The sequence below is a fragment of the Malania oleifera genome, chromosome 2 (genome assembly GCF_029873635.1).
Source record: "Malania oleifera isolate guangnan ecotype guangnan chromosome 2, ASM2987363v1, whole genome shotgun sequence".
NCBI lineage: Eukaryota > Viridiplantae > Streptophyta > Magnoliopsida > Santalales > Ximeniaceae > Malania > Malania oleifera.
In genome coordinates, this window is record NC_080418.1 from 97,113,777 (window position 1) to 97,125,122 (window position 11,346).

Here is an 11,346-nt window from a genome sequence, read left to right on the forward strand (position 1 = left end):
CATGATATGCAGATTATTACATACCTTTTCCTATATTACTATGACAGACCCGAATAAAGCCTAATATAAATTACAACAAAAATGCGTCTTCTGGGTCTTTAGTCTTTAAATCTTCATATGTCATCAAGTGATTTTGCTAATATGAACCTGCACACAAATTTGATAGACATTAAATATCTTATATTTGTCATTATCAAAAACGAGTTAGAACACGGATTGTGGGAGATATTAGATATTAAGTAGCACAAAGAATAAATCTCAAAGAATACTAATTTTTGACCCATTTAATTATATGTAATTGCACATTATTATTTACATTTCTCCTTATTGAACATAACACGATATATGTAGGGGTTGTCTATATGGATTGAAAAACGAGAAGCAAATAGCTTGAAACATTCTTTTAATAATAGCATACTAAAATAAAATTAGTGGACACTTGACTTGGATGTTGTCCTAGGCCATTCCTATCAGTAATTATAAGAATGCCAGCCGTAGTTGTAGCTACTACTCTTGGCAGCAACAGTTTCCAAGTACCTTATGACAATTATATCCAAGTACCCTTCAGTGGCTCTCAATTTCTCAGCGTCCGCGATTCAACTATCAATACAGAATAACATGAAGCAAAATGGTGCTGCAAACCTTGAAATTTAAATGATGAGAAAAAAAAAATACCTTGAAGTTTTATCTATGGATGAAAGCTCCCTAACATTCAGTCCTTGAAATTTCTCGGCCCAATCTTTTCATTGTAAACTTGAATTAAAGCCTAGTTTTATCCTAATTGCTGCTACTTCCACCCTTGATTTACCTAAAAAAGAGTAACAATTGTGAGTTGAACTACCTTTGTAGCAGGTTGAACAGCATCTACTCACAGAATTTGCTACTTGCATTGTTCATTTAATTTCAGCTTTTGTCAATTTCACATCTTCCATTGGAGTGGGAATAATAGGAATACTGTAGTTTCTGCGTAAATAGGTACCAAATCTTTGTTAGTGCTTCCGTGAACCATTTGATTTTATATTCAAGCAAGGTTTGTACTATGGTTTTATGAAAAAGAAAATTTTAGTCTCATGTTTGTGCAATTTCATCTCAAGTAAAAAACTGAGTGATAAAATCCACTTGCTTTGAATTTAAAAATCTTAAACTCTAAAATTTGAAAATCTTGCTTCTTTCCCCGTACATTCTCATTACCCAAACCAAATCCGGGAAAGGTTGTCCACTAAGACTCACAATAAATTGATTGACACTAGCATTCCAGGCCCAAGTAAATACAACTTGAATATCTAGTGACCCTGCTTCCCATTGTAGATTTTCCTTGAACATGACATTTCTAAGGAGCTCCATTTACAATTATATAACGAAATAAGAAACAAAATGACCAAAAGCTTTGTAGAAAAATAGGGTGGAAGTGAAATGGATGTGATGCGCAATGAGAGTAAGTGTAATGAGAGTAATGCAGAGATAGAGGTTGAAGATGAATATAATTTCAAGAATGGGAAAATAGAAATTGTATTCAGTATGTATTGCATATCCGTATAGACCTCTTATTTATACAAATAAATTGATAACTGACAAACAAAGTAATAACTAACTAACAAAACTAATGCTGATAACATATTGGAACACTAACTAACAAAACTAACATTGATAACTGATTGGAAACCATCGACTGTTTCAGACAGAAGCATAATCGTCGATATAACCAATAAAACCGTTGATGGTTATGCTTAACAACCTCAACAAAATTGTACAGCTTCATGTCAACTTCTTCCTGTAATTTAAACATCCCCCCGCAAGATAGAGAGTAAATGTTGATGACTCCTATCTTGGATAACAGTCGATTAAAGGTAGGAGAATGAAGTGGTTTAGTAAGCAAGTTCGCCAATTGAGCAAATGAAAAAGCATGTGCAGTTACGACTTGCCCATATGAAATCTTATCCTAAACAATGGTAGTCTAGTTCGATATGCTTCGTGCATTCGTGAAACACAAGGTTTGCAGCGATATGTAAGGCTGCCAAGTTGTGACAATACAAGGTTGCAGGCTTCGAGACGAGGATGCTCAAGTCATGAAGTAAGTATCGAAGCCATGTAAGCTCACAAACAGCCACAACCATCACTCTATATTCAGACTTGGCAGATGACCTTGATATAGTGTTATGCTTCTTGAATTTCCAAAAGATACAGGAGTTGCCTATGAACACGCAAAATCTAGTGGTTGAATGTCGCATGTCTAGGCAATTTGCCTAGTTTGCATTCGAGTAATCCACGAGCTTTAACTATGAATTGGCAGGAAAAAATCTACCTTGTCCTAGGGTACCTTTGACATATTTGAGAACTTTGATAATGACATCATAGTGAGGAACCCATGAGTTTTCCATGAATTGAGCAAGTAAATGAACACTGTAACTCAAATCTAGTCGTGTGTTGGTCAGATAGAGGAGCTTACCAACCAATTTTCGGTACAAGGTAGGGTCATAAGAAATTTCACCTTTATCCTTTTGCAGTTTGATATTGGGTTCCGTAGGCAACATATAGGGTTTAGATGCCAGTAACCATGTCTCAAAAAGTATATCCAGTGTGTACTTGCGCTGGCAAAGTTGAATTCCTGCCTTTAAGCGTTCTACTTCCATGCCAAGGAAGTATTTGAGTGAGTCGAGAGTTTTGATTTTGAATTTTGTTTCCAGAAATTGCTTGATTGGAGTATTGGAAGCCGCATTCGAACTCATCAAAATTATGTCATCGACATATACAAGTAGGGCAGTGAAGGATGTGGCCGTGCACTTGGTGAATAAACTGTAATCCACTTTGGATTGCACCAAGCCAAATTTAGCTAAGGATGAGGAGAGTTTGGTGGTCCATTGGCGAGAAGCTTGCCGTAAGCCTTAAAGGCTTTTCATTAGGCGACCAAATTTATTGCTTTTTGCTGAAGGATGCGTAGAAGGGAGCTTCATGTAAAGTTCTTCGTCGAGATCTCCATATACGAATGCGTTATTGACATCCAGTTGTTGAATATCCCACCCTTTGATGGCTGCCATGGCAAGAAGGCATCGAATGGAAGCCAATTTCGCAATTGAAGATAAAATGTCATGAAAATTAATTCCCTCATGTTGGGTAAATCCCTATGCAACCACTACAAAAAAATTGGCTTTTAGTGACGAATATCTAAAATCGTCACTATTGGCCCATTATTAGTGACGGATTTTGGAACCATCACTAATACTTCTACGTTTTTAAAAAAATAAAAAAATTTTATTTCACAGTATTATTGACGAATTTAAAAATTCGTCACTATTGCCCCATTATTAGTGATGGATTTGAGAAGCGTCATTAATACTTCCATTTTTTAAAAAAAAAATAAAAAAATTTTATGTCATAGTATTAGTGACAAATTTCTAAATTCGTCACTATTGGCCCACTATTAGTGGCGGATTTGAGAACCGTCACTAATACTTCCATTTAAAAACAAATAAAAAAATTTTGCTTCACAGTATTAGTGACGAATTTTTAAATTCGTCACTATTGTCCTATTATTAGTGACGGATTTGATAACCGTCACTAATACTTCCATTTTAAAAAAAAAAATAAAAAATGTTTACTTTAAAGTATTAGTGACAGATTTGGACCGTCACTAATGTTTTTTTATTTATAAAAAAAATAAACGGAAAGTAGTAGTAATGGTTTTGAAACCGTCACTAATGCCCAAAAACCCTATTATTGCTGTCCGCGGGATATTTTCCCTCCTCCTGCTTCTTCCCCTTTCCCCCCGCCTGTTCCCATGAACAACTCCCAGTTGATCTCTCACTGCTCTCCGCCGCCAGCCACAGCGCCAGCACCTCCTCTTCCCCTCCTACTTTGGCGATCGTCTCTCCCAGTCTCCCCCTACTCTCGATCGGCCGCAAGTCTGCTCCAGCTCCTCCTCTTCCCCTCATCCTGCTCCGGCGATCGATCCTCTCTCCCAGTCTCCCCTTGCTCTCGGCCGGAAGCCCAGGTTCTTCTTTCCCTTTATCTTTTTACTTTCAAGCATATATTTACGTTGTAAGAATATACTGAATATTTTAAAAAAAATTTGAATGTATTTTGTTATTCTTTCAATGTTTGATTCCAACACAATGACATGCTCACATATATGGAAGAAAATTTTTTGAATGTATGTGTGTGTGTGTGTGTATGTATATATATGGAAGAAAAAGCTGGAGCTTTCCTCAAGTTGCCATATCCAGCCATAGCTTAAATTTGCATCCAAACCCTTTCCCCTTTCAAAGAAGACCGATGACCTTCTAAGCTTCTAAAATGCCAAAAAGGTTCGTTTTCATCTTAGAAAAATTATATCCAGCTTTTTTCAAACAAAGAGTCCTTATGAATCCTTCCTTCAAAATAATAGTTCAAAGAAGCATATTCTGCTTTATCCTTGAAGTGTAAACCATTAATTTAACACCCAAATCATTTTCCCCTTCAAAGAAGACTAGCGAGCTTCTTAGCTTCTAAAATGGCAAAAAAAATCATTTTCTTGTTAAAAAATTATTTCTTTTACAAATGTAGAGTCTTTGCAAGTTCATCCTTGGAAATAATGGACCAAAGAATCATATTCTACTTTGTCCATGAAGCGTAAAAACAATTAATTACTGTTGAAATTCCTGAAGCATAAGTAGCATTTTTATTCTTCTTTGTATCTTGTCCAATGAAATTGATGAAATGTAATTCTTTAAAATTTTCATATAACCACACTTTCAACGACTTATGGAAGATATGCTCACTATTGAAAATGCTCAACAAATAAATTGCTATTCCATGGACAATATTTGTAGAGCTATTTGCATAGGATTTATGTGGAGCATTCAAAATTCTCTTATATAATTTTGGCCTAGTAGCAGTTACATGCTGTTAAAGTTATGGAGGCGACACCTACAACAGTTCTGTTGACAATCTAGCTTCAAAATTTCATATATATATATATATATATATATATATATATGTATATAGCAAATTTACGAGATTAAAACTGCTTCAAGTATAAAATCTTACCTATAAACAAAAGAAAGAAAGAGCAATTTTGATGACGTGGAAATGCATATGGCTTTCTGTGCACCATTTAAAAGACTTCAAGGGAAAACATGGTTACAAATAAATCTACATACAAACAAGAGGGAGATGGCTGGAAATTTATTGTTCATGTGTTAACATAGTCCAGTCTCAAAACTCATAAATCTTTTCAAGTTGGAAATTTCACAACATGTTGCAAGGCACTGACAATGATATGGTCGGTCTTAACACAATTTCTTTTTCTTTATGTGAAATGGGTTGGGGGTGGAGCACCTAGGGTTGACACTTGTAACAATAAATGGAGCAAGACTACATGAGGTTCTGCTTCTTCACCCTCAAGAATATTCTTCTCAAATCATTCCTAAAGAAGAAGCTCATACCAAAGTGAATCCAATTCATGTGTTTATGGTAAATAAACTATTCCATACAAAGTGTCAATATTGCACAGATTGGAATAGGAGAAGCATTCCCCCAATATGCCCCTCCGTTATATACAGTTTTTCGAGCTAACAAAAAATTACAAAGTACAAGATTTTTCATAACCTTATGTATCAGTTTCATGAACATGATGCTGACATTTTCTAATTCATAGTATAAATTGACACATTTTTGTATTTGATGTGATTATTATATTTTGTGTTTAATTTCTCGGCATTTCCAACTTAGTTATGATTGTATTTAACAGAACAAATTTACTTTTTGTTTTGTCTCTATTATACAACTAGTGATTTATTTATATCTTACATCGGAACTCTTATTTATTTGAATACCAAATATTCATATATATATATATATATGTATGTATATATATATGTATGTATATCCACAATGTACAACTTTACTAGTAGTAGTAGTAGTAGTGCATTTGTAATGCAGCTTAAAAGTAAGAATCATCTCATCTAACTTTAAAGCATTTTAAAATTTGTAGATGAATGATTATATAGTTTCTAATTTTAAGTTTCTTTATTAAATATTAACCGGAGTTTCGTTTTTTGGTCTTGAAACATTAGGGGCATGTCTTTGCAAAACAATTTTGTTTCCATTTTTCAAAGAACTAGGAAAAATTACCTTGTTTTTAATTTTTGGTATTTGAAAAATAATAATGATGTCATTTTCACTTGTGAAAAATAGTTTTACATATTCTTAAAATTTCAGTTTCAAATTTTCAAATAATAACAAAAACATCACCTTATTTTCTAGTTTTTCAAATTTAATTTGTATAGAAAATTTTTCTTGTTTTCTAGATTTTATAAATATATCTTGAAAAAATGAAAAATAATGTGGTATATTTTAATTATTTAGGGCCGGACTATTTAGTTGTGAAAAATAATTTTTTTTCTTTTTTAGTTTTCAAAGAATTATAAAAATGTCAACACAATTTTCAATTTTACAAGATTTCTATGAAAATGGTAGAAAATGATGAAGAGCTTATTTAGTTGTTGAAAATATTTTTCATGCTCCACTTCTAGATTTTCAAATAACAATAAAAGACTTGTACTTAATTTTTAAAAAATTATATAATTAATTAAAATTTCAGAAAATAATAAAAGGATTTCTTTTCAACTCTCCTATACAAATTCAAAAAAAATAGGAAAGCAAGATGTGTCTTTTCTGTAATTGCTTGTAAAATTAGAACTACAAAATTAAACAATAAATGAGAGACAGACTTCCAATGAAATTGTAGTATTTTGCTTCATGGTGATGAAATAATGCTATTTTATTGTGTTTACACTTTGAAAAAAATGTCTTTTTAAGTCATCCATTGCATTAGATAAAATTGATCGTCCTTACACATTATTAAAAAAACAAATGCGTACATACAATGCATAGATAAGTCTTATATTCCTCAAAACTAAAGCCTAAAATCGTAGCCCTTTGCATGTTTTTTTTTTTTTTTTCAACTTCATGTATTCATTGAAACTTAGACTCGTCCAAGAATGGTTACTATACATTTATTCCTAATCGTACATGTGAGACAAATCAATTGTTATAATTTAATTGATTATTAGTCATACTATGTTGACTAATAATCACTTGAACATGTTAATTATTTGTTTCACTTACGATTAGTAATGTTTGTATTTCAACCATTCTTGGATTGTCCAATGTGGACAGTTCAGGAAGTTCTATTTACATTGTTGTCATTGTTCATGTTTTCTCAATTGTCATTATATATTTTGAGCGCGTCTCTACTTGTGTTCTCTAGGTGCATAGTGGGGTGTCGTGACAATTTGTTAGTGATGGAAAACTAGCCAAATTTTCTCTTCCCCCATCTCGTGTACTTGGAGAGCCATGGGGAGATACTGCCAAAATTTATAACGATTACGACGAAGGAATTTGAGCGATTGATCGCAATGTAAATTCAACATTCCTGAATGGGATAGGATATGTACCCTTTAGAGTATGATGGTTGATTGTAGGATTCAAGATGCATGCATGATAAACATTATGAGAATATAATGAACACCATTTACTTGAACATATTATAGGGTAATTAATGAACATGGATAAGAGTTGGATGAACGCTCGGGGTAGGTTTTTTCCAGAATACATGAAAGGGATACATGATTTCATAGAGTTCGCTCATCCTCGTGCAGACAGAGCTAGTAGAATAAGGTGTCCTTGCAAGAAATGCCAAAACATAACGTTCAAACACATTCACATTTGTTAGACTTTGGAATGGAGAAAAGGTACATAAGATGGGTGTTCCACGGTGAAGATTACGTAGTTCAGAGCGATAATGATGACGATGAAGATGAGGGGGCAAATATAGTAGGTGGTGATACACGTTCGGAAGGGTTAATTGAAATGTTAGGTGAATTGCAAAGGGGGATTGCAGTGGACACAGATGATGTCAGTGTGTCGCATACTGGTGATGAAACTACTTCAGCGGGTACTATACCTTGCAATCCTAGTACGTTGAATCGACTTGGTAAACCATTTGCTAATCTTATGAGGGATGCACAGGTGCCCTTATATCCAAACTGTAAAAAGTTCTCAAAATTAGAGTTTTTGATAAAGTTGCTTCATGCAAGGACAATGCATAGGTTATCTCAGAGCGCATTCAACATGCATTTATGCCTCATTAAGGCAACACTATCGGAGGGTGAAACACTTCCCAAGTCTTTTTATGAGGCGAAGACATATATGCATGAATCGGGTCTCGGTTACACTTTAATACATGCGTGTAGGTATGATTGTGCACTCTTTTATGGTGAACATGAAAATGCGAACGAGTGCCCAGAATGTGGCGAACCGAGGTATACAACTAATCAGAAGAAGGGTAAAAAGATCCTCAAAAATGTTTTGTGATATTGTCCATTAATCTCGCAGCTGCAACAATTGTATATGTGCAAAAAGATTGCAACAGATATGAGATGACATCAAGAGAAACGTCTTCAAGATGGAAACACCCTTAGCCATCCAGCGGACTCCGAAGCTTGGGCCGAATTTGATAAAATGCATCCGTGGTTTGCTAGTGATCCTCGCAATATCAGACTTGGTCTTGCTTCAGATGGGTTCAATCCTTTCGGTATCATGACCAACCCATATAGCATGTGGCCAGTTATGATGATGTCATACAATATGCCGCCATGGTGATATATGAAAGAGCCTTTCATTTATATGTCTCTGCTAATTCCCAAACCGAGAGCACCTGGTAATGATATTGATGTTTACCTACGTTCGTTACTTGACGAGTTGAAAAAATTATGGCAAAAAGGAGTGGAGACATTCGATGTGGAAACCAGGACAACATTTCGGATGCATGCTGCAGTCTTGTGGACAATTAATCATTTCCCCGCATACGACAACTTGTTAGGTTGGAGCACAAAAGGTTACTTAGCATGCCCAGTATGTAATAAAGATGTTGGGTCCTTATCCTTGAAGCATGGCCGCAAGTTATGCTTTATGTGTCATCGCCGTTTTCTACGAACTAGACATCCTTGGAGGACTCATGGCGTCAGAAGATACAATGGAAAACTTGAACGAAGGTCACCGCCAAAGCGGCTAAGTGGGGAAAAGATATTAAACCAGCTAAGGTTGATCGGAGATGTGAAATTTGGGAAACCACCAACCAGTAGAAAAAGAAAACGCGCTGAGTGGGAGTTGAATTGGACAAAGAGAAGCATCTTCTTCGAGTTGCCATACTAGAAAGATCTTCTACTATGCCACAACTTAGATGTCATGCACATCAAAAAGAACATTTATGAGAATGTCATTGGTACATTGCTTGATATAAATGGGAAGACAAAGGACACCGCAAATGTTCGCCGAGATATAGAAGACATGGGAATACGACCTGAGCTGCAATTGTTTTGTGATGGGACAAAATTCTCATGCCATCAGCTTGTTACACATTTTCGAAGGATGAGAAGAATAAATTCTTCGAATGGTTGAAATCAGTGAAGTTCCCTGATGGATATGCATTAAACATAGCTCGATGCATAAACACGAAGGAAAGGAAGATGCTAGGAATGAAAAGTCATGACTATCATGTCCTTCTACAACGGTTTCTACCCGTTTTCCTTTGTGGACACTTGACTGAAGATGTTCGCTCGGTGCTGATTGAGCTAGGATTCTTTTTTCGGCAGTTGTGCTAAAAAAAACTAAGTGTAAACGTACTTAAATGGTTAGAGGATGACATCGTGATCATACTATGCAAGCTGGAGAAAATTTTTCCGCCAGCATTCTTTGATGTGATGGTCCACCTAACTATCCATTTACCAAGGGAGGCCATAATTGGAGGATCGGTTCAATATCGTTGGATGTATCCTATTGAGAGGTAAAGTATTAAGTCCTTGTATAATGGTCACGTGATTTCCTTGTTTGAATTTTTTTTTCTTTATTGTGTCTACAAGTCTATAATGCTACATAAAATGCACAGGTTCTTGTCCACTTTGAAGGGGTATGTGCGCAATAAGGCACGGTTGGAAGGTTCAATCATTGAGGCGTACATTGACAGTGAATGTCTTGTATTTTGCTCAATGTATCTACATGATATTGACACAATGTTCACTCGTGATGAGCGAAATGTAGATGTTCATGCTATTAATGCCGAAGATGAAGAACCCAGGAGCTCTATATTTTGAGAAAATGTTTGGCCTCTGGGTGCACAAGTTTATGATTTCATTGATATGGACGACCTAGAAAAGGCTCATTTTTACGTCCTCAACAATTGTGATGAAACTATTCCATATATCGAGTACAGGGTTCCAAACTCCTTACTTTGCATTGTATTTACATATGCATAATTATATACTTACTTGACATTAACATGTACTGCTGTTGCATATAGCAAACATAAAGCTGAACTCCTGACCCAAAATGAACGGAATGTTGACAAAAGACATAAGAAGGAATTTATCAATTGGTTTAGGAGTCGTGTAAGTAACAAAAACTGCTTCAGTTTGAAGCAATGTATGTTTTCACTATTGACGGTATTCTTATAAACTCCTGTTTATTTAATAGATGAAAGTCATGTTTTACTATAAGGAACCAACAACAAGTAAATATTTGTACGCATTGGCATGTGGCCCTGATCAACGAGTTAACCGCTATAGCGGTTGCATTGTTAACGGGTTACAATTTCATACAAAGTCCCTCGAACTGCATAGAAGAACCCAAAATTATGGGGTTGCGGTGCTAGGCGCAAAAGGAGATGAAGATATTGACTACTTTGGTGTGTTGGATGACATTATAGAGCTTAGCTATGGAGCAAACATAGTCGTCCACCTGTTCAAGTGTACCTGGTGGGACATTAGCAATAAAAATACTAGGATAAACACCGATGCCTACTTCACCAGTGTCAATTTTAGCAAGACCTGGTATCAAAATGACCCTTTCATGCTTATGATGCAGGCAGAACAAGTGTTTTACCTTAAAGACACCAAATTGAAGGGTGAATGGCATGTGGCCCAAAAGATTCCTCCCTAAAGTTTATGCGCAATTACAGAAGTGGTAGATAGTGAGATGAGTGCCAGTGAGACTGTATTCCAAGAAGATGAGTCATCTGTCCACGCAGCAGCGCAATCTGAAACAGATGTTGTCGAAGAAGGCGCTGATCCTATACCATTGCATAGGGATGGTGCTAGGGCAGAACACGTAGGAGCTGTTGACATTACAATTGAACCTTATGTAGATGTTCACTTCATCAACGATGAGGAAAACTAATGGGGAAGATGAAACAGGGGTCGAGTACTGTAGTGAAGAGGAAAACACTTTAGAAAGTGTGGATGATACGGATATTGAGGATGTATAGGGGGGTAAGCATGTTATTTTTGTCACTATATATCTGACATGTGTAAA